At 47.7% G+C, this 27,788-nt stretch overlaps 1 protein-coding gene across 1 annotated transcript in view; it reads left to right on the top strand.

Moving 5' to 3' along the window:
* The window catches only part of AMFR (autocrine motility factor receptor), a 1,369,298-nt gene that overhangs the window by 673,480 nt on the left and 668,030 nt on the right, over positions 1-27,788 (top strand). The window lies entirely within an intron of this gene.

Genomic DNA, 27,788 nt, shown 5'->3' on the forward strand with positions numbered 1-27,788 from the left:
CCAAACTGGAGGTAAAGCCCTCTCCAACCAAGACTGAACTTGACAGTCAGGAGAAGGTAAACACTTGCACCACACCACACTCATCTCATAGTCCCACTAAACCTTCATCACCAAAATCCACAAATAGAAACACAAAAACATTCATGGAGGCACTCAATAATAATCTGCTCAAGCAACAGAGACCTCCAAAGCAGAAATGCAAACAACCCCCTCCCCCAACACAACCCAAATGACACATAGTCCACAGACTCAGTGTGCCAATAAACCACAGCCCATAAGGCAAAACAATGTACGCAACACACTAGAAATAGGTGACTCTATAGTCAGTCAGAAGGAGAAGGTTACTGTCAGCTGCCTGACTGGTGCCAGGATCTGCTACATAACCCACTCACTCAGGTCACTCCACAACAAGTACAAATATGACTCTGTCATTGTCCATGTTGGTGTGAACGACCTGAGATGTACCTCCCTGGACTGCATGAAAACAGACATGGAAGAGCTCTCCAATCTTGTAGCCCAGGCAGGTATGACCCTAGCCCTGAGTAGCATCCTGCCATCACCCAGAATGATACCGCAGTACAAGGACAAAATGATTGACTTCAACAATTGGCTAAGCTTCTAGTATCATTCTAAGGGGATCCAGTAACTCTCTTTTTAGGACGACATGGTCGACAGACCACTATGCTTTGCCAGAGATGGCCTGCACCTGTCTCCCCCGGGATTCCGGATACTGGCTAATGGTCTTACCGCCCCTGTAGTGCCTTTTTTAGGCAAGGTTCAAATGACAAATTCACGACCGTAACAGGAACAGGCAAGCAAAAACTGAGGGTAATGCTACTCAATGCTAGAAGTCTAAATCTCAAAATGCACTCTCAAGGCACTCCTTAAAATGGAGAACATCAATATCTGTGCAGTGATTGAGACCTAGTTCAAGGCTCTAGAGAGCACCCCTGCATTACCATGCTATGTCATACCACACTTTTCGGCCATCTAACCTGGACCATAACACTAAAGGCGGAGGTGTGTCCATATTCATTAAGGATATCCACACCACCAGGCTAGTTGTGCAGCATAATGCATCCGAGGTTATCCAAGTGCAACTAACTCTGGGCAAAACTGCAATCCAAATTGTAGATTGCTCCAGATCCCCCACCATGCCCCAGGATTCCCACTGCTCTTTTCTTAATGTACTGGAAAATATTAGGGTTCAACCAAACATCCTAATAATGGGCGATTTTAACTACCCCACCATTAACTGGGAAAACTACTCATGTACCAACTCCTTCGCTCAACGCTTTCTGGAATTCATAAATTCCAGTGCTCTGGATCAACTTATCCACACCCCCACCAGGGGCAACAATATCCTAGGCCTAGTCATTACCAACATGAGTGACAGGTGTTCCACACCTGAAGTCAACTCCTCGTTGGTCAGATCCGACCATAAGCTAATCACCCTAGATATCCACATCATAGGTAGGTACTAGGCTATCATCCCAAGGGCCTAAGTAAGCCTAAGCTAACAAGGTTCCCTGGCTTATGCCACCCAAGAAAGTTATTTTCCTGTGCCACTGTCAAGCAGAGCCACAGAAGTGATTCCTGGGGCATATTTCCTATTTCCCATCCACTCAAAGATTTTTCTTGAAGACTGCTAATGACGAAATTTACTTGACATAGCTGGGTAGCTTGTTCCAGAGTATGGGAAGTCTCTGGGACAGGAATCTATCCTTCCAGCATGTCCTGTTTATTGTGGTTACAAGGTTTAGGTCCCTAGAGCATGTATCTCAGAGGCACTGGGATTTCGTTAGGTGTAGCATGTCCAACAGCTCTGGGTTTGACATAGCTTTATATGTTAGGCAGAAATCACCTCGGAGTAGGCGATATGCTACCGAGTAAAGCTGGAGTTTTTTGAGATGGTCAGTGTAGGGCATCTGTTTGAGGCCATTAATCCTTCTTGCGAGGAAATTCTGTGGCCTTTCCAGCTGCTGCAGATGTCTTGTGAGGTACATTCCAAAAGGGGCTTTGTACTCTATAATGGGTCTAATGAATGTTGAGTAGACGGGGACACTTCCTGACTACAGTGGCGATCTAATTATCAAAGGAGACTGCTGTCCACCTGGGTCCCAAGGTCTCTTATCACACATTTGGTGTTAAGTAGACTGCAGCCTATGTGGTAGTTCATGGGTACAGAGTTTTTACCAAAGGGGGTGACAATGCACTTTTTGGCACTGAGCTTGAGGCTATGGCTCTGACACCAGGCATCTGTCTAAGTGAGGCCCTTCTGTAGGATGTCCACATCATTTGGGGACTCGACTATGGCTCCTAGTTTGTAGTCATCTGCATAGCTAGAGGCCTTCTGTGTTAGCCTGTACTTCAGAGAAGTAGATACCAAACAGGAGAGGTCCCAGGACTGAACCTTGTGGTACTCCACTTGTCACTGGTTTGAAGTCAGATTTGGAATCAGCAACTTTTACAGTGTGGGTTCTGTCAGTGAGCCAGCTGGCAGCTCATCTTGTGACGTAGGGCTTTATACCTAGTTTAGTGAGTTTAGCTATAATTCCAGAATGGGGGATGGTGTCAAAAGCCTTGGCGAGGTCAAGATAGGCTGTGTGAACCACCTTACCCTCATCTACAGCTTTGGTGACTGGCTCAAAAAAATCAATTAGGTTCAGGAGGCATGATCTGCCTTTCACAAACCTGAACTGGGTAGGGTCCAGAGTTTGGAGGTTACCAATGTCTTTGTTTGTGAGTTCCATGATGATACGTTCCATGGCCTTACAGACCAGGCTCGTCAGGCTAATAGGGTGATACTTCTTGGGATCAGTGTTGGCTCCCCCTTTGTGGAGTGGGATAACTGTTGCTGTGTGCCATTCAGTGGGCACAAAGCCTGATGTGAGGCTATGATTGAACATGGTTCTTAGGTGGGGAGCCAGTTCATTCTGAAGTTCATGTAAAATCCCGCCCCCACCCACCATTAAGGAAACCAAGGTAAAAAATTTCTCCAAAGCCAACTTCATGCATCTTAAGACAGAAGTGGCGAACTTCATGACACCCATGCCGATGGACAATCCACTTAAGACTGCTGAATCCTACACAAAGGCACTCTATAAGCACTTACACGATTGCGTAGCTCATGCTATCCCAAACAGACCCAAGACGCTATTCTCCAAAACAAATGGAAGCCAATCTGGTGGTCCTCTGCCATAAACAAACTCTACAACAGAAGGAAGAAACTGTTGCATAAGAGAGTAAAATCCCATGAGTGGAGGAGCTCCCTGGTCAGCCTCAGTAAGAAGCTAAGATCCCTTATAAGATCCTCCAAAGCTAGCTATGAAAACAAAATTGCCACTGATTCTAAGGGCAACCATAAAGCATTCTATAGCTATGTCAATATTCTCAATAGCAAAACCCAGATCTGCTCTATGTTACAACACAATGGCACGAAAATTCCAGAGCCAACTGATCTTGCCAACATCCTGGCAGATAGGTCAGTGCTAACTTCACCCCCCCCCCACTCCCTAAAGGGCCCATATCTATATAGGAAGAATGCAGAGTCCCTGTAATCACATCTACGCAGGTAAAAGCTGCACTCTCTAAAACCAAAAACACAGCATCCATGGGACCGGACAACATCCCAGGCTGTGTTTTACATGAACTTCAGAATGAACTGGCTCCCCATCTAAGCACCATGTTCAATCATAGTTTCACGTCAGGCTTTGTGCCCACTGAATGGCGCACAGCAGCAGTTATCCCACTCCACAAAGGGGGAACCACCAGTGATCCTGTGAACTATCGCCCTGATGTCCTTCAAGGATGCATCTGCAGTCATCACATATGGGTTGTCCTGCCTCAGGCAGCCCCCGGATTCCAAAGTCTGGGTCCGGCGTCGGCTGATGTCGCCCTTTCCCCGACGTCAGAGCGCCTGGGGTATAAAAGCATCAGCCGACGCCATCTTCCTCAGTCTTTCTTGCCGCGTGGTGCCCGAAGCAGAAGCAGTTCGCAAGTGCCGGTCGGCCAGCTCCTGTAATTCAGCTACCGAAGACTTCAAAAGCTAAGTACCCCGTTGGGGACTCTTTCTTGCCTCAGCCAATGTCAGATAAAGTAAATAATTGTTTAACTTGTGGGAAACAAATACCTCATAAGGATTTCCACTCTTACTGCCTTCCTTGCTTAGGCCCAGACCACGACGTATCAGCTTGTTTAGCCTGTGCTTCCTTCAACCGACGGACACTCAGACGTCGGTCGGAGTTTGCAGAAGAGTTTTTTGGCTCCACTTTTGCATATAAAATGCTGTCGGAGACTCCGACTACACATTTAGCTAAAAAACGCAAGGAAAAGGACCGACACTCGCGGCCCGCGGTTTCGGCTGAAACCACGGTTAGGCCTACCGCGAGTGTCTCGGTTTCGGCTGAAACCGAGACCTCGGTTCTCCCTTCGGCCGAAAGCATGCCTCTGATAACCGAGGCCACACAGGCCATGGCTGAATCGGCTACAGAAATTACTGCTGAAGAAGCAGGCACCCAAGATTTGTCTGACACTATTCCGTTGGACATCTCTACTCCTGCACGTGGGGCAGCTAGACCCCCTGCTTCTATGTCTATCAAGGCCTTTTCCAGGGCTAAAGCAGCCAAACTTTCCAAGGCCTTACCTACAAAAGCTCCCTCTCACAGGCCTACCTCAAGTTCCCAGATTCTCAGCCTTGCTGAGGACCTTTTTTCTCTGATCAGGGGATCCCAACCTCACCCAGACAGGGCCTCTGAACCCCCTCCTGATAAGAGGCCTAGGACTCTGAACCCCCTGAACCTCTCTCCTCGGACTATTCCTCGGATGGTTCAGATTTATCTGACCATCAGGAAGGCCCATACTCACCTTATGAGGATTCTGATGCAGAAGACTCCATTCCTTCTGCTTCACCTCCAGAAGAATTTTCATTTGGGGAACCCTACACTCAATGAGGGAACACTTCCAATGGCAGGGTCAGGATTTTTCTGATTCTAGGAAAAGGCTAAGGACTTTTTTACACTTACCACAGCATAGGCCTTTAGCCATACCACCTGTACTATCAGTTGTTGATGATGCATATAATGATGCCAGTACTGCCCCTGATTCTCTTCCTCCGGCCCCTGCCAAACCTGACAGATACTACAGGGTCCCGGACTCTCACTACCACTTGTATAAGGCTCATGCTGCAGACCCAGAAACCATTTCTCAGGGCCCTAAAGGTGTTGCAGCTGCCTCTGCCAAAAACCCACTTCCCTCTGAAAGAGAATCTAGAGCATTAGAGAGATGGGGTAAAAAGGTTTATACATCTGCTACTCTTTCTGCCAGGGCTTTAAACTGTCAATTTCACATGATACAGTACCAGGAATTTTTGTTAGACCAGCTGAATAAAAAGCTGGCCTCTCTTGAACCTATAGACCGTAAGTCCCTTCAGGATTTGGTACATAACTCTCAGCAGGTCAGTAATCACTTCTTAAAATGTGGCTATGATGCACTGGAGGCTTCTTTTAGATCAGCTATGACTGGAGCAGTGATTCGAAGGCATGCCTGGTTAAAAGAACAATCCTTACCAGACCATGTTAAGTCTAAACTCCTAGATGCTCCTATGGAGAAGCAAAGTTTGTTTGGCTCCCCTGCACAGGAGGTTCTAAAGAAAGTGGAAGAAAAAGCAAAATCTGTCCAAACAGTCAAGGATTTTTTGCAGGTCCAACCTCCGAGGTTTAGCAGAAATTGGTCTTCAAAGAATTGGTCCTTTCCAGACACCTCCCGAGCACAGAGAGGCAGAAATAGATGCCCAAGAGGCAGAAGTCAATCAAGGGGTGCCTACAGGGGTCGTCAGTGGCAACCTGCCAACCAGAGAAGTGCCGCCACAGCTGCGACTACAACCACTTCCACAGGACAGACACAATGACTTGGATCTGATTCCGCCTACCAGGGAACAACTGGAAGCACCCTTGGGCAGAAAGCTAGCTTTATTTTCAAAAATCTGGCATTGCATTACAGGAGACAAATGGACTTTACAAACAATAGACAAGGGCTACAGGTTTCACTTCCACACTCTACCAAAAAAGTGAGGAATGCCAAACCTTCCACCAAGCCAAAAATCAGAGGCTCTAAAACAAATCATCAGCTTACTAAGGATGAGAGCAATAGAAAAGGTACCATCTATGGAACAAGGCCAAGGATTTTACTCCAGACTATTCCTTGTACCAAGAAAAGAAAATCAATGGAGGCCTATTCTCGACTTGTCCGCACTGAACACATATCTCATTGTTCCAAAATTCAAAATGCTGACCCTACAGCAACTTCTTCCCATGTTGGGCAAGGAGTCTTGGCTGGTGACTCTAGATCTCAAGGAGGCATACCTGCACGTCCCTATACGACCAGATTGCAGAAGACACCTCAGATTTCTTGCAGGATCAGAGCATTATCAATTCTCAGCATTGCCCTTTGGCTTATCTACTGCGCCCAGAGTATTCACGAAATGCCTGGCGTCAGTAATTGCTCATTGCAGGCTTCAGGGAATTCAAATTTACCCATACCTGGACAACTGCCTAATACAAGCGGACAACAAGACAAAATTAATAAAGGATTTGGCCAATGTCATACAACTGCTGCAAGCCTTGGGATACACAGTCAACATTCAAAAGTCAAGACTAGTGCCATCCCAAAGGATAACATTTTTGGGTGCAGAACTGGATACAATAACTCAGATGGCTTTTCTCACAGAGGAAAAACAAAAGCAACTACCAGTCTATTTCATGGCATTAACAACACAAACTCAGCTTACTGCAAGGAAAGTCCTGCAGGCCCTGGGTTACATGGCATCCTGCATAATATTGATCCCACATGCCAGGCTGCATATGAGAAAGTTACAGTGGTACCTAAGGAATGTATGGTCTCAACACAAACACAGTCTAGAAGCCCAGATACCAGTCATTCCATGTCTGAAAAAAGAATTCCTGTTGTGGGCTCAGGCCTGTCAGATAAACAAAGGATTGCCTTTCCACAAACCACATCCAAGGCAGACCATCACCACGGACACCTCAGACCTAGGCTGGGGGGCACACATGGAAGGCAAGTGTATCCAAGGCCTATGGTCCCAAGACCAGCTGAATCTACACATAAATCTAAAGGAGATGCTGGCAGTGAAACATGCAATCGAGGCATTCAGACCATTCCTCCAACAAGGACACCTGCTGATAAGGACGGACAATACCACAGTCATGTGGTACATCAACAAACAGGGAGGTACACACTCATACCCTCTATGCCGGATGGCAATGGACCTGTGGAACTTGGCCCTGAATCTCAACATCCAACTGCAGGCCAGATTTGTACCAGGAAAAGAGAATTCACTAGCAGACAGCTTAAGCAGAACTACCACGGATGCTCACGAATGGATGCTGCATCCAGATAGCTTCAAAACCATAACAAAGAAATGGGGAATGCCAGAGATAGACCTGTTCGCCTCCCCACACAACCACCAACTGAAGAAATTCTGCTCGAGTATACCACCCACTTGCCTGGAGGGTGGACTCCCTTTCTTTCAGCTGGAAGGCCCTGACAGTATATGCCTTTCCACCTCTTCCTTTGATGTACAAAGTCCTACTGAAGATCAGAGAGGAACAGCCAAAGGTAATTCTGATAGCTCCAGACTGGCCAAGGCAACATTGGTACCCGCTACTGAGAAGCATGTCTCGGACGCACTCATGGCCTCTACCTCTATGTCCCTTACTTCTAATGCAGAACAACTATAAGACCCTGCATCCAAACTTGAAACCGCTGCAGCTAACTGCTTGGAAAATTGCATAAAACAAAACCAACCTGATTTATCTCAGAGGGTTAAGGACATTATCCTGGAGGCTCGCAGACCCTCCACAAGGAAAACATATTCAGCCAAATGGAAAAGATTCCTCATTTGGAGTGCAGAAAAGGGAGAAAATGTCACACTGGCAAACCTAGCACACATCCTGGAATACTTAGCAGAACTGTTCCACAATGGCCTGTACTACTCCTCCATTAAGATTCATGCATCAGCAATTTCAGCAGAGTACAACATGGATCCTCCTGTCTTCTCTCATCCTCTCCTCAGGCAATTCTTGAGAGGAATCAAAAATGTAAAGCCTCCAAGGAAACCACCTCTGCCTGCATGGGATCTCAACTTTGTGCTAGAAAAATTAACACTCCCCCCTTTTGAACCAGCAGCAACAGCAGACTTACAGTTCTTATCTTGGAAAACTGCCTTCCTGCTAGCAATCACTTCAGCAAGAAGGGTATCTGAGTTACAGGCATTAATGGCAGTGCAGCCTTTCCTTATCTTCCATCAGGATAGAGTGTCTCTGAGAACCAATCCTCCTTTTATGCCAAAGGTGGTCTCCAGGGTATCCTTGAACCAAGCTATACATTTACCTACATTCTTCCCCAACCCACAGAACAGGGGGGAAAAACTACTACACACCTTGGATGTACACAGACAACTACGCTACTATCTGGACAGAACTAAGGCCAGCAGAAAAACTGACCAGCTTCTGGTAGCATATGCAACAGGAGTGCAAGGAAAAGCAATTTCAAAACAGACAATCTCAAAATGGATAGGAAATTGCATTAGATTCTGCTACTCATTTCATGGAAAGACAACTCCTGAAAATATCAGGCCTCACTCCACAAGAGCTACAGCCACCACTACAGCTTTCCTACGAGGAGTGGCTACCAAAGACATTTTAGAAGCTGCTACTTGGAGCTCCGTGCATACATTTGCCAAGCATTATAATCTTCCTTTATACTCCAGATCCCGAGCAGGTTTTGCAACTGCTGTTTTACAAGGGATCTTAACTACACCATCATTATCTTAGTGCCTCCTCCCCCAGTTTGGCTATGGTATTCTACCCATATGTTATGACTGCAGATGCATTCTTGAAGGACATAGTACAGTTTTGTACCTACCATAAATGTAGATGTCCGATAGGTATGCATCTGCAGTCAGGATTACCCACCCTCCTTCCCCTCTGTTGTATTCCTAGGGTACTTACCCCTGTTTTAGCTAGCTGGGGGAATCTATTGTGGTGTATTTGTTTGTATGTATATATGTATATATATATTTTGCATTCTACTGTTTGGAATTTTCTACATTTATCCAAATTTAGCCTTCCTAGAGGGCACCTGGCATCTGGGGCAAGAAACACTGAGGAAAATGGCGTCTGCTGATGCCTTTATACCCCAGGAGCTATGACGTCGGGTGAAGTGCGACATCAGCCGAGGCCAGACCCAGACTTTGGAATCCGGCCGACCGAAGGGCTGCCTGAGGCAGGACAGCTCATATGTTATGACTGCAGATGCATACCTATCGGACATCTACATTTATGGTAGGTACAAAACTGTACTTTATTTGGCTCCACTGCTCAGGAGGTCTTTAAGAAATTTGAGGAAAAGGCAAAATCTGTACAAACAGTCAAAGATTTTCTACAAGTCCAACCACCAAGATTCAGCAGAAATTGGCCTACCAAGAATTGGTCCTTTCCGGACACAGAAAGATTTCAGAGAGGCAAGAACAGGTGTGCCAGAGGTAGAGGGCAAGCTGGAGGCTCCTACAGAGGACGCCAATGGCAGCCTCCCAACCAGAGAGGTAGTGCAGGACCTACAACTGCTGCACAAGGACAGACTCAATGACTTTGCTTTGACTCCGCCAACCAGGGCTCAATTAGAAGCACCTTTGGGCGGAAAGCTTTCTTTATTCTTAGAAAATTGGCACAGTATTACAAGAGACAAATGGACACCAAATAATAGACAAAGGATACAAGTTCCATTTTCACACATTGCCAAAAAGAAAAGGCATGCCAGACCTGCCACCAAATCAAAGGGCAGAGGCTTTGAAACAAATCTCCAACTTAATGCAAATGAAAGCTATAGAAAAGGTTCCTCTTTCAGAACAAGGCCAAGGATTTTATTCCAGACTATTCCTTGTTCCAAGAAAAGAAAATCAATGGAGGCCTATTCTCGACTTGTCCGCACTGAATACTTATCTCGTTGTGCCAAAATTCAAAATGCTGACTCTACAGCAACTCCTTCCCATGCTGAGCAAGGGGTCTTGGCTGGTGACTCTAGACCTCAAGGAGGCATACCTGCATGTCCCTATCAGACAAAGTTGCAGAAGACACCTCAGATTTCTTGCACGTTCAGAGCATTATCAATTCTCAGCATTGCCCTTTGGCTTATCTACTGCGCCCAGAGTATTCACGAAATGCCTGGCATCAGTAATTGCACACTGCAGACTTCAGGGGATTCAAATATACCCATATCTGGACGACTGCCTTATACAAGCGGACAGCCAACAAACTTTGGTAAAGGACTTGAATTATGCCATCCACCTACTGCAGGCCTTGGGATATACAGTCAACATTCACAAATCAAGACTTGTTCCATCCCAAAGAATAACTTTTCTGGGTGCGGATCTAGAGACAACCACCCAAATGGCTTTTCTCACAGAAGAAAAACAAAGACAACTACCGGATTACTTCAAGAATCTGACAAGACAAACTCAGCTGACTGCAAGGAAAATCCTGCAGGCCCTGGGTTACATGACATCTTGCATTCTTCTGATTCCACAAGCAAGGCTGCATATGAAGAAACTACAATGGTACCTAAGGAGTTTATGGACTCAGCACAGTCACAGCTTAGAAACTTTGATCCCACTCATTCCATGCCTCCAAAAGGAATTTCTGTGGTGGGCTCAAGCAAGCCAGTCAAACAGGGGTCTGCCCTTCAGCAAGCCAATAGCCAGCCAAACCATTACAACGGACGCTTCAGACCACGTTTGGGGAGCACACATGGAGGGCAGATGTATCCAAGGACTAGGGTCACAAAAGGAGCTACGCATGCACATAAACCAAAAGGAAATGCTGGCAGTGATGCAATCGAGGCCTTCAAACTCTCTCTGCATCAAGGCCACCTGCTAATAAGGACAGACAACACCACAGTTATGTGGTACATAAACAAGCAAGGAGGCACCCATTCCTACCCTCTTTGCAGACTGGCAATGAATCTATGGGAACTTTCCTTGAAACTCAATATAGAGCTGCAATCCCAGTTTGTGCCAGGAAAAGACAATATACTGGCGGACAGCTTAAGCAGAAATATCATGGATGCACACGAATGGATGCTGCACCCAGACATCTTCCTACAGATAACACAATCATGGTGAAGGCCAGACATAGATCTTTTTGCCTCCCCCCACAATCATCAGCTGAAGAAATTCTGCTCAAGGACATACCACCCACAAGCATGGAAAGTGGACGCCCTATCTTTCAGCTGGAGAACTCTTAACAGTGTATGCATTTCCACCTCTTCCATTAATGACCAAGGTCTTACTGAAGATCAGGACAGAGCAGCCAAAAGTGATTCTGATAGCTCCGGACTGGCCAAGACAGCACTGGTACCCACTGTTAAAGAGCATGTCACGCACGAAACCATGGCCTCTTCCTCAATGGCCACTTCTCCTGACACAGCACAATTACAAAACTCTGCATTCCAACCTGAAAACCTTGCAACTAACAGCCTGGAAAATACCTTGACTCCTCCTCAGGATAAGCTATCCAAGAGAGTGAAGGATATCATCATGGAAGCTCGCAGGCCTTCCACAAGAAAGGCATATTCAGCAAAATGGAAAAGGTTTCACACTTGGAGCACCACAAAGAGCCTAGATGCGACAGTGATGAACATGGCACATATCCTGGAATACTTGGCAGAAATGCTCCACAATGGCCTGTCTTACTCTTCCATTAAAATTCATGCGTCAGCAATTTCAGCAGAGAACAATACTGATCCACCTGTCTTTTCTCATCCTCTCCTAAGACAGTTTCTAAGAGGAATTAAAAACATCAGTCCTCCAAGGAAACCTCCAGTGCCTACTTGGGACCTTAACTTCGTGTTGGAAAAACTAACTCTGACTCCCTTTGAACCAGCAGCATCTGCAGAACTACAGTTCCTGTCTTGGAAGACCGCCTTCCTTCTGGCCATAACCTCAGCAAGAAGAGTATCTGAGTTACAGGCCCTCATGGCAGTACAGCCATTTCTTATTTTTCATCAGGACAGAGTCTCATTGAGAACCAATCCTTCATTTATGCCAAAGGTGGTATCCAGGGTCTCATTAAACCAAGCAATTCACTTGCCTACCTTCTTTCCAAATCCACAAAACAAAGGAGAGAAACTTCTGCACACCCTGGACATACACAGACAGTTGCGCTACTACTTGGACAGAACTAAAAGCTACAGAAAAACTGACCAGCTGTTGGTAGCATATGCTGCTGGTGCACAAGGAAAAGCAATTTCCAAACAGACAATTTCAAAATGGATAGGGAATTGCATTCGGTTTTGTTATTCCTTTCATGGAAAAACTGTGCCAGCTAACATTAGACATGATTCCACCAGAGCCACAGCCACCTCCACAGCCTTCTTGAGGGGTGGCTACCAAGGACATTTTAGAAGCTGCTACATGGAGCTCCGTGCATACATTTTCCAAGCATTACAATTTACCTTTATATTCCAGATCCAGAGCAGGCTTTGCTACGGCAGTCCTGCAGGGCATTTTAGCTACACCATCCTTTTCATAGATCCTCCACCCCCAGATTGGCTATTGTATTCTACCCATATGTGATGACTGCAGATGCATCCTTGAAGGACATAGTACAGTTTTGTACCTACCATAAATGTAGATGTCCGATAGGTATGCATCTGCAGTCAGGTTTACCCTCCCTCCTTCCCCTCTTTGGTATTTATTGGGTACTTTTCCCTCTCATAGCTAGCTGGGGTTATCTATTATGGTGTATTTGTTTTATATATATATATATATATATATATATATATATATATATACATATTTCTGTGCATGTTTGGAATTTATTGCATTTCTCCAAATTTAGCCTTCCTTTGAGGGCACCTGGCATCTGGGGCAAGAAACACTGAGGAAGATGGCGTTGGCTGACGCTTTTATACCCCAGGCGCTCTGACGTCGGGGAAAGGGCGACATCAGCCGACACCGGACCCAGACTTTGGAATCCAGCTGACCGAAGGGCTGCCTGAGGCAGGACAACCCATATGTGATGACTGCAGATGCATACCTATCGGACATCTACATTTATGGTAGGTACAAAACTGTACTTTAGCCTGATGAGCCTGGTCTGCAAGGCCATGGAACGTATCATCATGGAACTCATAAAGACAGTGGTAACCTCCAAACTCTGGACCCCACCCAGTTTGGGTTTGTGAAAGGCAGATCATGCCTTCTTAACCTGATCGACTTCTTTGAGGCAGTCACCAAAGCCATAGATGAGGGTAAGGTGGTTCACACGGCCTGTCTTGACCTTGCCAAGGCTTTCAACACCATCCTCCATTCTGGAATTATAGCTAAAGTCACTAAACTAGGTATAAATCCCTATGTCACAAGATGAGTTGCCAACTGGCTTACTGACAGAACCCACACTGTAAAAGTTGCAGACTCCAAATCTGACTTCAAACCACTGACAAGTGGAGTACCACAGGGTTCAGTCTTGGGACCACTCCTGTTTGGTATCTACTTCTCTGAAGTACAGGCTAACACCGAAGGCCTCTGACTAATGAAGTTTGCAGATGACTGCAAACTAGGAGCCATAGTAGAGTCCCCAAATGATGTGGACATCCTACAGAAGGACCTCACTGAGACAGATGCCTGGTGTCAGAGGCATGGCCTCAAGCTCAATGCCAAAAATTGCATTGTCATCCCCTTTGGTAAAAACTCTGTACACATGAACTACCACATAAACGACTGTCTACTTAATGCCAAATGTGTGATGAGAGACCTTGGGACCCAGGTGGACAGTAGTCTCTCCTTTGATAATCACATTTCCACAGTAGTCGTAAAATCCTTCTATGTGGCACACCTCATCAAAAAAGGGTTCTCATCCAGGAAAAAAGAGGTCATTGTTCCCCTGTACTCAGCACTCGTTAGACCCATTATAGAGTACAACGCCCCTTTTGGAATGGACCTCACAAGACATCTGCAGCTGCTGGAAAGGTAACAGAAGTACCTCACAAAGAGGATTACTGGCCTCAAACAGATTGCCCTAAACTAACCGTCTCAAAAAACTCCAGCCTTACTCTGTAGCATATCGCCTACTCTGAGGAGATCTCTGCCTAACATATAAAGCTATGTTAAACCCAGAGTTGTTGGGACATGCTTCACCTAAAGAAATCCCAATCACTCTGAGCTACACACTCTAGGGACCTAAACTTTGTCACCACAATAAACAGGACATGTTGGGAGGGATAGATTCCTGTCGTAGAGACTTCCTATACTCAGGAATAAGCTACCCATCTATGTCAAGCAAAGTTCCTCATTAGCACTCTTCAAGAAAAATCTTGATGAGTGGATGGGGGATTGGAAATACACCCCAGGGATCACTTCTGTGGCTCTGCTCGACAGGGGCAAAATAAATTAACTTTCTTGGGTGGTGTAAGCAGAGAACCTTGTTGGCTAGGCTTACTTAGGCCCTTGGGCCGATAGCCTAGTAACTTCCTATGAACCTGTGTAAATGTTAATTTATTTAACATATTGTTTAATACGTAAATAATTTAATTACAGATCTGAAGTAGCTAACTTCATTTGTGTAGCAACCTATGGGTATCGGATCTGACTTCGGATCCGAGCCGGCAGTTTTCAACAGCTTAGATCCGAGCTCCTAGCTCCTCCCCCTACCCATAAACCCCTGCCAACCCTGACTGACCTCAGATCTAGTTTGCCGCGCTTGTCGTCAGCAGCTGGGTTTTCGAGCTCCAGGCTTGGTCGTTTAGTTGTGAGAAAAACAAACAAATTTATCTCTTTTCTCTACCTTTAGTGTGAGTGTGGTGTGTTTAGATCCCTTTGGTCTGTAAACCCTTGTGTTAACTTTTACTTTAGTTATAATTTTCCCTCCCTCTCCCTCACTGGTTCGTCAGGGTCTGTGTGCGTGTGTTGGGGCCTAACGAGTGTGTCCTCCTTCGCTTAAAATGTCTGAGGCCCCAAAACCAGTCTTCTCCAAATGCACCGAGTGTGGCAATAAGCTTTCACCGGCTGATGGCCACACTCGGTGTGTTCTGTGCCTTGGGGTTGGACACCTTTCCTCTGGGTGTTCCATCTGTGCGGCGTTCAACCCCAGGGCACTTAAGGACCAGAGATCCAAGCTGATCCTGGCGGGTCTGTTGCCCCCGGATTCGGCTTCGGCCTCCGGTCCTACCGTGGCTTGCACAGCGGCTTCGGCGGCCACTCCTGCCTCTCTCCTCCCGGCCGGGACTCAACCTCCCACTGTAGGCCCATAGGAGAGGGAGGCCAGGAAAGATAAATGGAGGGAAAAGCACCACAAGCGGAGGGCCAAGGCCTCCGCGTCGGGCCCCCCCCCCCCCGGCTAAGCGGTCTTCTCCCTCCAGGGCTTCCCGGTCTCCTCCCTCTCGGATCCGGTCTCCCTGTTTTTCACCGGGTCTTGAGGAGGAGGAGACCCGATCTCCTTCGAGGTCATTGAGGCGGCACTCCCGTCCCGCCTCGATGGCCTCGTCGAGATCCACTCGCAGCCTTTCTGATGCGGATTTGGACCGGATGATGCAAAGGTTCCTCCAGGCCCAACTGCAGATGGGAGTGCTCCTGCCTCTCCCCCCCTCCGGGGGGGAGCTCGACCCCTTTCTTTGCCCCGATAGCTCCTTTTCCGTCCCGCTTCCCGGGTTCGGAGCCAGGCAGCTTTGGAACCGGATGTGGGTCGGCGCCGACAGTCTCGGGTACTTCGGCGCCGACGCTTCCCTCGAGCCTGTCTGGTCCGTTTTTGTCTGATCCAAGCTCTCGGAGCCGAGGGTTGAGCTTCGGATCCGAGGGTTTCAGTATGCCTTCGGCGCCGTCCAGGTTGGAGCATACTGGTCCGTCGGATCCGATCGCTTTGGCGCTGGCCCTGGTCCACCTGTCGGATCCGAGTGAGGGTCTGCTCTCGGATCCCAGAGAGAGCGGCTCTCCCTCGGCGTTCAGCGTGGTGGAGAGGGCTCTGTCGACTGCTTCCAGGCCCCCGGTCCTTGCCACGGCTCCACCCCGCACTCCTTCTCTGTTGGGTCTGACTTCCATCACCCGGCCCCAGGGACAGCCTGCTTCAATGTCCCAGGTCATTCCCTTGGAACAGGATGTTGCTGGTGAGGCCTCCTCGTACAGCCCCCCCGAGGAGATCCCCCACAAGCGGAAGTGCAAGAGGAGGCATGTGGACTCCCCTGAGTCCTTGAATGAAGACACGGATTTGGAGGAAGGGGAAGGCTCCCCAAGGTCACCCCCCGAGGATGTCTCCTTTGGAGACATCATGGAAATGCTCAGGATCAGAGGCGGGTGGTCTGCCCCAAAGCTGACCTCGGACGAGTCTGTGTTCCTGGAGGCGTTTGAAGCAGGCCCTTCTACCTCCTGGGTGTCCCCTCCGGCTGACCCCCTGGTCGACCTGATTACCACCAGGGCGTGGAAGGAGCCGGACACTGTGCAGCCAGTCCCGAAGCGCCCTGACAGGATCCTCAGTCCCCCTGCGGATAGGCCCCATTGGAGCAAGGGTCCCCCGGTAGATGCCATGTTGGTGGCGGCGGCCACTAAGAGGGAACTAGCTCGAGAGCCCCTCAGTCCACCTCCCGGGCAAGGAGTCCCGATCGCTAGACCGCTTAGGGAAGCGGGTGTTTAGTTCAGCATCCTTCTCGGTTAGGTCTCTGAACTATATGGCACACGTTATTCGACTGCAGCAGGATCTCATTAAAGAATACGCTGCATCACCCCCAGAGTCCATGTCAGTGGAGGACAAACAGCTGTACTCCACCCGTATGGCCACTCTTGGGTCCATTTCCAATACCTCTATGCGGCTACTATCCCATGCCACGGAGGGAGCAGCTAGAGCCAGCGGAGCAGGCCTCGTCATGAGGCGTCAGGCCTGGCTCCGACATTGTGATTTCGCAGAACCCTTTAAGGCGTCGTTCGCAAATGCCCCTTTTGATGGTCCTACCCTATTTGGGAAGACCGTTCGCGACACCTTGGTCCAGAGCGAAAAGGACAGGAAGACGTCTGCCGTCGGAGTCTGCTTCTCTGCTCCCCAGGGGTCCTTCTCCAGGAACCAAAAGGGACAGAAGAAGATGTGGTTCCGGAAGTCGCAACAGTCCCAGTCCGCTCCGGATTCCCAGTCCTTCCACAGCAGAGGAGGACAGGGAGGACGCCGCCCTAGAGGCAGAGGGGGCCCGAAGAACTTTGGGTCCAGAGAACCCTTCTCTGATCAGCCCACGCAGCAGCCCTGAGGGGTTGCCCGACTGCTCCACTCTGGAGGCAGTCGGGGGACGTTTCTCGAGGCATCTGGCAGCTTGGGAGTCCATCACAGCAGACCGCTGGGTGCTTCGCATCATATCCAGAGGTTACCAGATTCCCCTCTCTTACCCCCCTCCCTTCCCCAAGCACCTCCCCGATGTCCCCACCCGATCAGAGGGAGGCCGCAGCTGTGGAAATTCAGCAGCTCCTAGAAAAGAACCATCCAACACGTCCCCCCAGACCAGCTCGGATCGGGTTATTACTCCAGATTCTTTTTGGTGCCAAAAAAGACAGGATACTTAAGGCCAATCCTCGATCTCTCCCTCTTGAACCTGTCAGTAACCAAAGAAAAGTTCAGAATGGTCACCTTACAATCTATTCTCCCCCTATTACGGGAAAACGATTGGATGTGCTCGATAGACCTCAAGGATGCGTACTACCACATTCTAGTGGACAGACGCTTCAAGAGGTTCCTCCGCTTCCGGCTGGGAGCCAGTCATTTCCAGTTCAGGGCCCTTCCCTTCGGTCTCACCTCAGCCCCCAGGGTGTTCACCAAAGTCTTGGCGGTCATAGCGGCCCACCTGAGGCTTCAGGGAATTCAGGTCTTTCCGTACCTGGACGACTGGCTCCTCATCGCCCCAACAAGGCATCTGCTCTGTTCAGGCAGGGGTTACTTCTTCGACCTTGCTCCACGTCTAGGGTTAACTATCAACATGACCAAATCTTCTCTAGTCCCCTCACAGGTGATAGATTTTATAGGGGCCAGATTGGATTCCAGGATAATGCTCGCCTTCATAACTCCCGATAGGCTTCAGAACCTGAGGTTGCATGTCAAGGCCATTCTCATTCTTTCTGCTCCACCTGCGGAATAGATCCTGAGGGCTCTAGGGTCTACTACCCCTAGCCCGCCTAAATATGAGCGTACTGCAATGGACCCTCCAAGTACAATGGTCCCTGTATCGCAACTCTGTCTCATCCTGTTCCCCTAAGCAGGGCTTGCAGAACGTCGCTCATGTGGTGGCTCCGGTCCCCGAGTCTCCACATGGGACGACCATTTTCGATGCCTTCCCTCCAAGTACAATGGTCCCTGTATCGCAACTCTGTCTCATCCTGTTCCCCTAAGCAGGGCTTGCAGAACGTCGCTCATGTGGTGGCTCCGGTCCCCGAGTCCCCACATGGGACGACCATTTTCGATGCCTTCCCCCGTCGCCACAGTGACCACGGACGCCTCTCGCCTGGGGTGGGTGGGGGCACTATTCAGGCAGAACGGTCCAAGGCACATGGAACGACACAGAGACCTCCTTGCACATCAATGTCCTAGAGATGAGGACGGTGCTTTTGAAGTTGCAGGCACTTCACAGCCTTCTACCGATTGGGACAATTGCAGTACAGACGGACAACATGTCAGTTGTCTGGTACATCAACAAACAGGGGGGGGACCAGGTCTTATCCCCTTTGTCGCGAGGCCATGAGAGTGTGGGAATGGGCGATTTCCACCAACCACTTTCTTATTGCAACGCACATTCCGGGACAGTCCAACATCCTAGCAGACAGGCTCAGTCGTTCATTCCTGACTCCGTACGAATGGTCTCTCAATCCTCTAGTAGCGAAACAAATATTTGCCCTATGGGGGCAACCCTGTTGCGATCTTTTTGCCTCTCCTTCAAATACCAAATGCAACAGTTACTTCGCTCTAATTCCCCCTCAAGGGGAGTCCCCGAGAGACTCTCTAGTACATGCTTGGCCTCCCGGTCTCCTTTACGCTTATCCTCCATTGCCCATGATGCTGAAACTCCTACAGAAAGCCAGTCGGCTGGGGAGCAAAATGATCCTCATTGCCCCATTCTGGCCTCGTCAAACATGGTTCCCATACCTGTGGTCTCACCTAATTCATCCACCATGGATTCTGGATCCACTCCCGGATCTCATTACCCACCCTCTGGGTCTCCAGGCCCCCAACCTGGTCAACCTCAAGCTGACGGCTTGGTTGCTCCAGTTCCACTCCTGATTAGGACTCCCGGAATCTCCTCACCAGTCAAAGCCATCCTAGTAGCAGCACATAAACCTTCCACCAGAAGAGTGTACCGAAGCAAGTGGAAACGTTTCTCAATCTGGGCGGAACACCATCACTTGGATCCTTTCATGGCGCCTCTCACGTCTGTTTTGGAGTTCTTAACTACCCTTTTTCATCAAGGGGCTAGCTGCTCTACAGTCAAGGTACAACTGGCAGCTTTTTCGCATTATTATGTAGGGCATGAATCAGGCCCTCTGATGACTGCTAAGCTTTGTAAAGCTTTCCTCAAGGGTACTTTCCTTCTCAGACCTCCAGTCAGGGAGGTAGTACCTCCATGGCATTTGTCTTTGGTTCTCCAAGCCTTGACTAACCCCCCTTTCGAGCCGGCGGCCACGGTTGATCTTAAATATCTCTCTTGGAAAATGGCCTTCTTAGTGGCCATTACTTCAGCTAAAAGGGTTTCTGAACTTCAGGCTCTACGTGTTAAGCTGCCTTATTTATCCTTCCATCCAGATAGAGTTTACCTCAGGATCAATCCGTCCTTTCTGCCTAAGGTGTCTTCAGAAGCTAATATTAATCAATCCATTAATCTTCCCGTGTTCTTTCCCCATTACCAGTACAAAGGAGAATATAAACTGCATTCCTTGGATGTGCACAGACAATTGCGTTTTTATACTCATCGAACTGCTGGTCATAGGCAATCTGACCAGTTGTTTGTCTCCTTTGCCAAAACAAGTTTAGGCAAGTCAATTTCTAAATTTACACTATCACGGTGGATAGCTAATTGTATCCTCTTAGCATACCAGAGTTCGGGAAGGCCTGCACCTCAAGGGGTTCGAGCTCATTCTACTAGGGCCATCGCTGCTTCGGCGGCTTTTAAATCTAGGGTTCCCTTAGATGATATTTGTTCCGCAGCTACTTGGGCCTCATCTCATACCTTTATCAGCCATTACAAGCTGTATGTTGTCTCCAGAGGTAGGGCATCCTTTGGCTCTGCAGTGCTCCGGAATGTTCTTCCATAAAGGCCACCCAGGATTCAGGTAGCTGGGGACTCTGTCCCAAAGGTTGCTGACAAATGAAGTTCCTACTTCAGATTTAGAAGTTATGTACTCACCATAACGTTCCATCTGAGTAGGTATCTTCATTTGTCTGCAACCATCCCCCCCTCCTTCCCCTTGACCTTTAGGATCTGTCTTGGATTAGCCCCTTCCGGGGCACCTTTACATTGCTTATATCGGGCAAACTTGATCTGAAGTCAGTTAGGGTTGACAGGGGATTATGGGTAAAGGGAAGAGCTAGGAGCTCGGATCTATGCTGTGGTAAAAGCTGCCAGCTCGGATACGAGATCGGATCCGTATCCCAAAGGTTGCAGACAAATGAAGATACCTACTCAGATGGAACGTTATGGTGAGTACATAACTTCTAATTAGAACATGGGAATGAACATGTATTTAAATTTAGAGTGCTACAGAGAGTGTTTAAGAATAAGAGGGGAGGAGACATAGCGAATATGACAGAGAGGGCAGAGTATACATGTATAAACTTTTTTAGATCAGATGCCTACCCAGGGTTGAATAAAGTTAATAGTATTAAACCCATTTTAAAATTAAAACAAGACTATGTTAGAGTGCATTGCATAATGTATTATGTCAAGCTTTTAGGTTAAAACAATAAGAATATAGTGTCTAAAAGTTTTTTAATGACGTTTTATTAAGTAGATATGTATTTAAATGTTTAGAAGTGTTCTACAAAGTACTTAATGAGGTAATATGTGTTTTTTGATTGGCTGCTGTCACTTATTTATTGAGTGGTTTTAATGAAGTGTTTTATTCTTGAGAAAGAACTTTGAGACGAAAGCTTGGATTCAATAAACCTGTTTATATGCAGATGGTCGTGCTGTGTCTTTGTTTGCTACTGATCCCAGTGATGGAGGATGTTTTTAAGAAAACTTCCAATTCTCCTCTTCTGAATGAGTGTGTGCCTAGAAAAGTGTTTAGTAAATTCATGGTGTGCTATGCCATACCTGGCCTCCAGGTTCCCTTATCTGCAGACCCTGCTAAGTGATCCCAGTGACCTTTGCCAATAGAAAGACCTTGTCTTCTTCAAACCAAGTCCCTCAAGATAAAATAGGCAGGTGGCAAAAATCACAGAGATGGAAGCTATTGATGTTCATCGTGTTACCCTGCTGCAGTCATCACACTTGGGTTATCCTGTCGTCAGGCGGTCCCGCAGTCGGCCTGAATTCCAAAGTCTTGGTCTGGCGTCAGTTGCTGTCGCTTCTTCCCTGACGTCAGTGTGCCAGGGGTATATAGGATGCATCCGACGCCATTTTCTTCAATCTTTCTTGCCGCGTGGTGCCCGAAGCAGAAGCAGTTCGCAAGTGCCGGTCGAAGTCGAATTTCAGATCCAATGTCTTCAATAAAGCTAAGTACCCCATTGGGGAAACTTTTCTTGCCTCAGACCGATGTCAGAAAAAGTTAACAATTGTATTTCTTGTGGGAAGCAAATACCTCATAAGGATTTTCATTCTTATTGTATACCTTGCCTAGGCCCAGACCACGATGTCACTGGCTGTCGCTTTTGTGCTAGGTTCAATAAGCGAACTATAAAACGACGATTTGATTTCGCACGACACTACTTCGGTAGAAAATTTAATTACACTATGCCGTCGGAGCAACCGACTACCGGCGTGCACAAAAAATGCAAAGATAAGGATAGGCAGCCTAGATCCAAGCCAGACTCCGAGTCCTCGGTTGGGCCGGTCGCCGGTTTTCAGTGAGGTGCCTACGCAGCCCCTGGCTACCGCAGAATTGGAACCCCAGACCGCTTCAGATTCTCTGGCGGAGAGTTCTAGGCCAACGCAGCCATTTCCTTTAGGCCCTACCGACGACATTGAAGAACGAGAAGCCGGTGCTGCAGAAACACCTTCGGTTTCTGAAGGCGTCTTCAGACAGACGACGCTCACCATAAAACAGTATCCCAAGCTTAAGACTCCTCTTAAATCAAAAAAGACTGCACTTCAGTCTCCAGCTCAAGGCCCCATGCCTAAGAAGCAGATGCTTAAAATGGCTGAAGCCTTGATTTCTTTAATCAGGGGTTCCCAACCCCCACCCGACAAAAGGCCTAGACAAGAGGAAGATTATGCCTCCTCTGATCAAGTATCTATTTCCTCAGGCTCCTCTGAGGAGCAAGATTACTCCTTTCCCCTTTATGAAGATTCTGATGCTGAGGATTCCATTCCCTCAGCTTCACCCCCTGAAGACTATTCCTTTGGGGAAACCTTACATACCATGAGGGAACCTTTCCACTGGGAAGTCCAGGACTACTCCGACTCAAAGAAAAAGCTCAGAGAGTTTCTTTTACTCTCCCAGCACAGACCACTTGCTATCCCCCCAGTTTTAGACATTGTGGATGATGTTTACTTAGAATCTAGTTTAAATCCAGATTCACTGCCTCCTGCTCCAGCCAAACCAGATAGATATTACAGAATGCCTGACTCCCACAAATTCCTTTACAAAAGCCCTGTTGCTGACCCAGACACTATCTCCCAGGGCCCCAAAGGGGCCAAGGCTTCTATGGCAAAATATCCGGTGCCCTCTGAAAGGGACTCCAGAGCACTGGACAGGTGGGCTAAGAGGGTTTACACCTCAACCACTCTAGCTATGAGAGCACATGCTTAAATACTAGCAATTTCTAATGTCTCTAATAAAACAAAAGATGAGCACACACCCTCAACAGTCTGAATTGAAGGAAATACAGGATCTGTTGCATGCAGCTGAACAGGTGGGCAGACATACTTTACAATGTGGATTTGATTCCTTGGAAGCTTCCTGTAGAGCAGCTGTTACTGGGTCTGTTATATGTAGGCATGCTTGGTTAAAGGAACAAACTCTGCCTGATCATGTTAAAGCAAAGTTACTAGATGCTCCCTTACAGCAGGATGTCCTGTTTGGGGTTAAAGCAGAAGAAGTCTTAAAAAAAAATGGAGGATAAGGCAATCTATGCAGACGGTCAAAGATTTCTTACAGGTTCAGCCCCCTCGCTTCAGCAGAAATTGGCCAACAAAAAACTGGTCCTTTCCAGCTACTGACAGACAACAGAGGGGTAAATACAGATGCCCAAGAGGCAGAGGACAAGCACAAACCCATTACAAACCTCGACAACGGGCCACTGCAACACATAAGGGAGGAGAAGACAGGCCCCAAGCTACTAGAAGGCAAACACAATGAAGCAAACACAATGACTTAAATCTCATACTGCCAAGCAAAACTCTCTTGGCAGCTCCCTTGGGAGGAAAATTAGCACTTTTTACAGACAACTGGCACATCATCACAAAGGACAAATGGGTCCTAGACATCATTTCACAAGGATACAGATTCCATTTCCACATCTTGCCAACAATAAAAGGAATGCCAAACCTGACACAAAATCAATGGGCAGAGGCACAAAAACAAATTACAGCTCTCATGGACATGAGAGCCATTCAGTTGATACTTACAGGGGAGCAAGGCCAAGGTTTTTACTCAAGGCTCTTTCTAGTCCCCAGAAAGGACAATGCTTGGAGACCCATTCTGGACCTTTCAATTCTAAATACCTTCTTACAAGTACCAAAATTCAAGATGCTAACACTACAGCAGCTTCTTCCCATGTTGGGCAAGAAAGCATGGCTAGTAACGTTGGACCTCAAGGAGGCATACCTGCATGTCCATATCAGACAAAATTGCAGAAGATACCTCCGTTTCATTGCAGGTTCAACCCATTACCAATTCTCTGCACTGCCCTTTGGCTTATCCACTACGCCCAGGGTCTTCACAAAATGCCTGGCACCAGTAATTGCATACTGCAGACAAAGAGGAATTCAAATATACCCATACTTGGACGACTGCCTCATTCAAGCAGAACGCAAGGACATCCTTCTACAACATCTGGCTTTTGTAAAACACCTTCTAAGTTGCCTAGGGTACACAGTAAACGAAAAGAAATCAAAACTAGTACCCTCACAAAATATGACATTCCTGGGTGCCAGCTTGAATACAACGGCCCAGATGGCTTACCTGATGCCAGACAAACAACTGCAACTGACTCAGTACTTCAAAACAATGGCAACAAAGACCCAACTCCCTTCAAGAAATATTCTGCAGGCTTTGGGCTTCATGGCATCTTGCATACTACTAATACTATTTGCAAAGCTGCATATGAGGAAATTACAGTGGTACCTAAAAAGCGTATGGACTCAACACAGCCACAGCTTGGACACAATGATATCTCTCATTCCCTGCCTTCAACAAGAGTTTCTATGGTGGTCACAGGCATGTCACCTCAACAAGGGTCAGCCTTTTACCTTGCCCCCAGCCAGGCAAACTATGACAACAGATGCTTCGGACTATGCCTTGGGGGCACACATGGCAGGACGGTGCGTTCAAGGCACATGGACTGCAGATCAAAGGAATCTGCACATCAATCAAAAATAAATGCTAGCTGTACAGAATGCCCTGACAGCCTTCAAGGACCTCTTACATCCAGGGCAACTTACAATAAGGACGGACAACACCACAGTAATGTGGTACATAAACAAACAAGGGGGTACACACTCTTACCCTCTATATAGGCAAACAATGACCTTGTGGAACACAGCACTGGCTTACCAAGTTCAGCTACAAGCTCAATTCCTGCCAGGAAAAAAGAACACATTGGCAGACGACCTAAGCAGAAACATCATGGATCCCCACGAGTGGAAATTGCATCCACAAGTATTTGCAATGATAACTCAAAAATGGGGGCACCCAGACATAGACCTGTTTGCCAGCCCCCAAAACTATCAGCTAACCAAATTTTGTACAAGGACGTTTCACCATCAAGCTTGGAAAGTGGACGCACTCTCATTCAGTAGGAAAAACCTGACAGTATATGTCTTCCCTCCATTGCCCCTTCTCACAAAGGTACTGCTGAAAGTCAGGATGGAGAGACCCAGAATGATACTCATAGCTCCAGACTGGCCACGCCAGCACTGGTATCCACTACTAAGGAATATGACCCAGAGCCCACCTTGGATTTTACCACAAATTACTCATTTGCTCACACAACAAGACAGATTCTCCACAGCCAGCTCAAAACCTTAAATTTGGCTGCATGGCAAATCACCTAAGCAACCAGCTAGCTCCTCTTCCTCAAGCTGTTATGGATGTTATTCTGGAAGCCAGGAGGGGGCCCAGCACCAGGAAGGCCTACTCAGACAAATGGAAAAAGTTTTGCGCCTGGAACCAAGCTAAAGGCCAAAATACCCTTCAGCCACACATGCCTCAGATTCTACAGTACTTAACTGAGATGTTACACAAAGGACTTTCTTTTTCATCTATTAAAATCCACGCCTCAGCTATTTCAGCCCACTGCAACACGGATCCTCCCTTAATTTCACATCTGCTTCTAAGGCAGTTTCTCAGAGGGGCCAAAAACATTAGGCCTCCCAGGAGAGCACCTACACCAACCTGGGACCTCAATTTTGTACTGGAAAAACTTACGCTACCACCTTTTGAACCAGCTTTCTCAGCTGATTTAAAGTTTATATCATGGAAGACTGCCCTACTGCTAGCAATAACTTCAGCCAGAAGAGTCTCAGAGCTTCAGGCACTAATGGCAGTAGAGCCTTTCCTCATTTTTCATCAAGACAGAGTTTTTCTATGAACTAACCCCTCCTTTATGCCTAAGGTGGTATCCAGTGTGGCTCTAAATCAAACCATCCATTTACCCACCTTCTTTCCAAATCCACAGAACAAAGAAGAAAGACTCCTGCACTCCTTGGACATTCACAGGCAACTACGTTACTACTTGGATAAAACTAAGGATGTTAAGTTGTCAATCTCACCTTCATTCTTGCTGGATGGATGGGTTCGGAGCCGAACCTCGGCTCCGACTCTGCCTATACTAAAGCTCGAGAGCTAATTTTACCGGCTCGAGGCAACCCTATATCCCATGATGCTAGGCGGTAACTACCCAGATCTCGTTTGCCGCTTTCACTAGCGAGGTGCTCTTTTTACCGGCTCACAGGTTACTGATAAAATTTAAGAAAAATTCTAGATGTTAAGTTGTCCATCTCGCCTTCATTCTTGCTGGATGGGATCGGCTCCGACTCGGCCAATACTAAAGCTCAAGAGCTAATTCCACCGGCTCGAGGCTCCCCTATATCCCACAATGCTAGGCGGTAACTACTCAGATCTCATTTGCCGCTAAAGCTGACGAGGTGCTTTTCTACCGGCTCAGGCAGGTTAGTCAAAGATTTAATTCTAAAATCTTCTTTCTTAGACCCCTAGTACTCCTTTTTCACTAAAACCTTAGTTTTAAATACCCCTTTACCTAGTTTGACAACTTTGTTGCCCTTAATTCCTTTTTTTTTTACCTCTTTAGTTTTAGGCCTTAGGCCCCTTCTAGTCCCCCTGTGCGACTGGTATTTTATTTTTAATTAAGGCGTGTGTGTGTGTGTGTGTGTGTGTGTGTGTGTGTGTGTGTGTGTGTGTGTGTGTGTGTGTGTGTGTGTGTGTGTGTGTGTGTGTGTTTTTCTTGGACCCTTTATCATGTCCAAGGAATCGAAGGTCTCAGGCTTCAAGAAGTGTGACTCGTGCTGTCAGAAAATGTCTCTGACAGACGGTCACAATTCTTGTGTGTATTGCCTGGGACCTTTGCACCTGCAGGACTCTTGTGCTGTTTGTCATGGTTTTAGCCCTAGAGTCCTGCAGGAACGCAAGAATAAATTAATCTTGCAGGGCTTATTAAAGCCTGAAGGCCCCCCGACTCAGTCTGTGTCGGGGAAGCCTTCTAAAACTTCCAAACAGTCGGCTCCGGTTTCTGAGTCTACTGCTGGAAAGGTTAAGTCAGCTTCGACATCGGCTCCAGCCGGAGCCGATGTTTCCAAGCCTCATACTGTTACCTCGGCTCCGGCTGGAGCCGAGGCTGATAAAACTCCGTTGGCTCCGATACTCTTATCGGAGCCACAGTCTAGGAAGAGATCTAGATCCCCCTCTATTGGCTCCGTGCATTCGGCGCCAGGATCCCCTCTTCTTTCTGAACGGAGCCATAAAACTCATTCCTCACGGTCTTCCAGGTTATCTGGCCACGATTTGCAAAGGGTAGTGAGTAGACTTCTCAAGTCCGAGGCACTGGCCCAAATGCTGCATAGCCCGACTCAGCAGTCAGTGGCTATTTCCGTTCCCCAATACATTCCTCCTCCGACTCCTTTGAGTTCGGAGCCAGGGCTTGTCGGAGCCATGACTGTCGGTGCATCAGATCCGATACCTTCCCTTTCGGCTCCGTCGTCTGCTCCGATCACCTCCTTGGAGGGATCTCGGCGCCGAGCTTCCCTCGTCTGCTCCGAGGGGGCGAGTGGCATCGGACCCTTGTCCGACCCCACTCTCCCTCTTGGGGCTTCGGCACTAGTGAGTTCAGCTCCAACATCGGCTTCGGAGCCGTCCCTGTCGG

Source organism: Protopterus annectens, chromosome 8.part0 (assembly GCF_019279795.1).
Source record: "Protopterus annectens isolate FY-2018-M chromosome 8.part0, PAN1.0, whole genome shotgun sequence".
Taxonomy (NCBI): domain Eukaryota; kingdom Metazoa; phylum Chordata; order Ceratodontiformes; family Protopteridae; genus Protopterus; species Protopterus annectens.